Source organism: Triticum dicoccoides, chromosome 1A, assembly GCF_002162155.2.
Source record: "Triticum dicoccoides isolate Atlit2015 ecotype Zavitan chromosome 1A, WEW_v2.0, whole genome shotgun sequence".
In the NCBI taxonomy this organism is placed as follows: domain Eukaryota; kingdom Viridiplantae; phylum Streptophyta; class Magnoliopsida; order Poales; family Poaceae; genus Triticum; species Triticum dicoccoides.
The window spans coordinates 22,789,993-22,795,508 of record NC_041380.1 but is presented as its reverse complement, the minus strand read 5'-3'; positions in this window follow the sequence as shown (position 1 = coordinate 22,795,508).

The window sequence follows — 5,516 nt, the reverse complement described above, 5'->3', positions numbered from 1 at the left end:
CTGGATACTGCGGTACATCCACGGCGCCATGATCCTCGGAACAACGTGGTTAGATTTCTCTATGTCAGTTTAGATGTATCCATCTTAGCCTATCTTCGTAGCTTGCTAAGTAGGTAACAATCGATTATAGTGAGTGTGAAGAATGAGCGAGAGTTTCGATCAACCTTTCTACCGGGGCACTTAGATTGTAGTTCTTTTGTCACGTAAGAAAAGAAAGGGTAGATTGAATTAACTTTATCAAAATTAGCTCTGCTGTAAGCCATACATTTCGTTCTTGCATCATCTATACCAATACAAAAAGGGAAAGTTGTGGATATCAAACTAATCTCAAGCGTTCAACCTGGTATGTCCAATTGTGTTTATTTACTAGTAGAAAACATGGTCTATGTTCAGGCTAGAAAAGGGCATTAATCCCGGTTCTCCTACGAACCGGGACCAATGGGTGCATCAGTCCCGATTCATGAGGTCAGGGCGCTGGCCGGGCCTCGGGGGCTATTGGTCCCGGTTCGTCTGACCCCTTTGGTCCCGGTTCCAGACATTAACCGGGACCAAAGGGCCTCGCTCCTGGCGCTGCCCTTTAGTCCCGGTTGGTGGCTGGAACCGGGACTAAAGAGCAGGCTTCTGTCCCGGTTCTAGCCACCAGCCAGGACTAAAGAGATGCCTATATATATGCTCGCCCCTGCCCATTCACTCCTATGTTTTTTGGCCGGCCTGCGTGTGCAGGTGAGGGTTGCTCTGCTCTCACCTCCTATGCACATGAGGTGTTCGATGAAATGCCCGAGCCACACTTAAGCTTTCTCCTCTCCAAGCTCGACCTCCAAGCTCCTTTTTCCTCAAGATTTGTCTAGGTTTGACGGTCCATCCGGTCCCATCCCCGTCCTCACCGCCATCGATCGCCCGCGCCGATCTCATCGTCGGCACCACCTTGGTAAGCCTCTTGTTCTTATCTTCTTTGTAAAACAAAAAAATCTTACTTGTATGATTTAGATTGATACTTGTATAATTTTCTTACTTGGTATCCGCCCCCGTTGGCCCTCGTCCTGTCTATGATCCTAGTGTTAATTAAGGACCCACATCACCAGCACACCTAAGCAACAATAGTTGCCGGTTAAGAGAAGCGTATATTATGATTCACGAATGAGTATCTAATAGATTACTCACACCGTGTTTGTTTCATCATTGGAATGCACTGCTCGACTTTATAAATGAACTTGAGAGGTTTTTTGAGTCCAATTTCAAATAGATTTCTCCCCATATGTTTGTTTCGTCTTCAAAATGCACTGTTCTACTTTAAAAACCAACTTGAGAGGTGTTTGAGTCTAATTTCAAAATAGATTTATTATAGTGTTCTATATGCGATTAAACACGCATCAGTTTCAGTTTTCAACACACACACACACACACACACACACACCAATTCAATGCATGATTTATTCGGTTCTAATTTTCTACGAACGCACCTTTGTAAGCTACGAAAGGAGATGTCCTTTGCAAACATTTACTTATGAACACTAAAAAAACTAAAAATTCATTAAAAACTGTATTTTCGTCAACAAGGACACTAAAATGCATGATGCACGGGGAAAATCACTTCGTATTCGGACATCTAAGGAGCCAATGGAGAAAAGTATAAAATTTGTCCAAATAGTGTGTGAACAGTATACTTTCTTAAAGACCTCACTTTTTTCATGAGAGCTAGTTAGATGTCCACACACCGCCAAATTTGGCACGGATATCACGCACTCGAACATATTTCATGCCAAAAACATTCAGATTTTTTAAAATTGTAATATTTATATAAGTTTACTTTTCATGCCAAGGTGCAGATGAGCTCCGGAGCCGAATCCTTGTGTCCATGTCCTATGTTGCTACTTTGGTCTTGTTTGCATGCAACCGTAATAGCCTGATTCCTGGAACAATCTAATGTAGTCCTTACTGGACCGGCCAGATAAACATTTGAGTAATAGTTTGGTGACGTCACCCCGACATATACTGACCCGTCACATCCGATGTTAAAGGTTTGTATCATGTTTGAATCGATTGAAGCCACGGTTTGCATAGATAATCTAAAATAAAATGTGTGCGTAGGAGCATCTCGAATAGATTATTTCGATGTCAAAATAACTAGTTTTTATATCATGGAGCCCAAAAACAGTGCTCCAACAGATGATGTAGATGCAATTTTTTACTCCTACTTGCTATAGATGTATAATACGGTACTTGGTGATGGAAATTTGCATCTCTTGTGCCTCTCAATTAAACTCGTGTAAAATCTGAGCAGTCGCACGCGCCACTTATCAGCCAAGCTAAACTTTCCCGCGTCATACTTGACTACCCCGTGCCATCGCCCTCCGCCGCCGGCCCTCATGGACGCATCTTTCGACTCTGCAGCCGCCAAAGCCGCTCCGGCGATGGTGGCCACCATGTCTCTCGCCGGTCCCGCCAACGCGGCCACCGTGCTGACTCCCCCATATTACATGTTGAATTTGTAGCCCCTCATCCTGCTGCCGGTGTACGACTGGAGCAGCCGGCGAAAAAGAAGGCAGCAGCAACCAAACCATGCGGTGGCGGCTCAAAGCGGCCACCGCGCGACTCCGCTGTAGCTTCATCCCAAACGAAGAAGATGAAGGCGGCCGTGGTGGCTGCTGCTGCTTCTTCGCCGGTGCCGCCGGCAGCTCCTGTTTGGTGTGCACTAGCTTTGTCACTGGTGACACCGGTGATAACAAAATTGTGGAGCAGCTACTATGTGGCTAATGAATTTTACATCAACTATTGGAGCACTAGCTATTTTGACATCATCTATTGGAGTTGGAGGTTTTTGGTGACGTAAAAATGCGCTTGTATGTAATGTATATTTTAGTCGAACCACAATTTGGTGATGTAAAATACATCATTTATTGGAGATGCTCTAAGTGTACTTTCTTGAGTTTTGAAAAGCATTGGCACTGAAGGCAGCGGGGCCTAGCACAATTTGTTTATCTTCCGAGCCGTGTGTCCCTTAGAGTACCCTTTTTTGCGGGAAGAACTTTCAATCCATTCATCTTCAATCATTGTAGTACAATGAACACTAGAAATAATAAAAAATACATCAAGATTCGTTCATCACCTAGAGACGACTACAAGCACTGAAGCGAGCCGAAGGCGCATCGTTGTTGTAGTAGACAGTCGAGAAGTTGTCTTGCTAAGGCCCCACAGAAACAATGCACCAGAACAGCAACCGCCGCAGATGAAGAATGTAGATCAAAAGGATCCAACTTGAATACACACGAAAGAAGACGAACTACGAACAGATTCGAGCAAATCCACCAAAGATAGATCCGCCGGAGACACACCTCCACACGCCCACCGATGATGCTAGACGCATCACCGGAACGGGGGCTAGGCGGGGAGACATTTATTCCATCTTCAGGGAGCCGCCGCCGTCTTGCCTTCCTGAACAGGACACAAACCCTAAGAAAGCCAAAAGGTCTAGAACCTCAACCATGCATTAAGAAAAGAAGAACTAGTAACCAAATTAGGCAAGGACACCAGAAGAGTTGTGTGTGTTCCCTATGCCTGTGTGCCCCACATGCATGCGCCATTCATGTGTGTTCACAAGTGTGCGCCGTGTGCGCATGGCCTTCATGCGTTGTGTCTCACTTTAATTACTTTGTGTGACAAGTGGCGGTAGCTAGACAGGGAGGCACAAGACAGAGGGAAGGACCTTGCTAGCCTACAGGCGGTGGCCGGGGTTGATGCCATGGTCGTGATTAGCAGCACCAGAGGCACAACAACTACAGACAGGGGAGGCGTACACGATGGCAATTGGCTACATGGCACGTTGAGGAGAGGAAGGAGAGGGGAAGCGTCTATATGGTCATCGCGTTCACTCTTTAAACGTCAGTGATGCAGGGGAAGCAACCACTGCAACCAAGTTGATGGCGACAGACGGCGGCGGTGGTCGGGAAAGGGAGGATGCATGCGTCGTGTAGGCCGCATTCTGAAAAAATTAACCAAGCAGGGAGGACGTCGGCGACAGACGGCGGCTGTTGTTGGGAAAGGGAGGATGCATGCGTCGTGTAGGCGGCGTTCTGAAAAAATTCACCAAGCAGGGAGGACGTCGGCGACACGGAGGTGTGCTTGGAAAAACGATAGTTCACCCAGGGATTGCCGGTGGCCACTACAACGATGAACAGCGGTGGTGGTCAACTCTTTTTTTCGGTCCTGTTTGGGGATCGTTCAAAGTCCGTACTGGACAGACAATTTGTCAGCCTTACATTTAATAACCAGTCATGTGATAAGACCGAACGAGCCACGAGCGGGCCACTCGACCGTGGCATCCACGTTGAAATTTAATATACATACTCAGAGTTAGACAGTCATGCATTGGGTCATATAGAGATACTCCATCTCAACAACTGGAGAACAAAAAGTAATTACGACCAATGGTAAGTTGGATGTAAGAAAGAGATCAATTGTTGGTGGAAACGAAGTTCCAATAGAGGAGAATGGACTATAGATAGATAACACAAGTTACACAAGCATTACACTATGAGTTGATGATCTTATTCGTATTGAACTAAACACACTTGCTATCAACTTGACATAATGAATGCACACTTGCAAACACAACAAAATTGTATATATATATATATATATATATATATATATATATATATATATATATATATATATATATATGTGTGTGTGTGTGTGTGTGTGTGTGTGTGTGTGTTCTTTTGTCACGTAAGAAAAGAAAGGGTAGATTGCGTTAATTTTATGGACATTACCTCTGCTGCAAGCCATACATTTCGTTCTTGCATCATCTATACCAATACAAAAAGGGAAAGTTGCGGATATCTGTGACACACCAAAATTTTAACCTTGTTTTGTTAAATTAAAATTTTTCCTGGATTTAAAACTTTTGCCTTCTGGGCTCCCTTTTTTGATTTTTTTTAAATATTTCCTTCCTATTTATCATGGAGTTGTTTCCTTCAGGGAAAACTTTTCAAATATGTTATTGGATTTTTGTATCCTCTCAAGAAAAACTTCTCTTTATCAGTGGAATTAATTACATTATTTATTTCTAATAATCTTGATTTTCTTGAAAAATGGCTTCCCATGATTTTTATTGTCCTTTTTGAACTGCAACCCTTTTATAAATTCATTCAAAAATCCCACCCAAATTTGGAGATGTCATGTGATGTTTTAAACCACTTTTATGCAAAAATATCTCTTGTCCATTGAAAATTTTGAGCCCTACACCATATTTTCAAATCTGGACCAGTGAGCAGATTTGCACTACAACCTATTTAAATATTTCTTTAAAACCTCTACCAAAATTATGGGAGATCAGTGGTAGCATGCAATTCAACTTTATGCAAAAACCTAATATTGTTCTTTGGAGAATTTGACTGAACCAACCTCTTTTCTATTCTGGTCCAACTTGAGGATTTGTACAGCAACCACATTTTTAGTTACTCATTTATCCTTGATTCCTTTTCCTACTTGTAGTCCTCCCTGCTAAACCCCTAAGT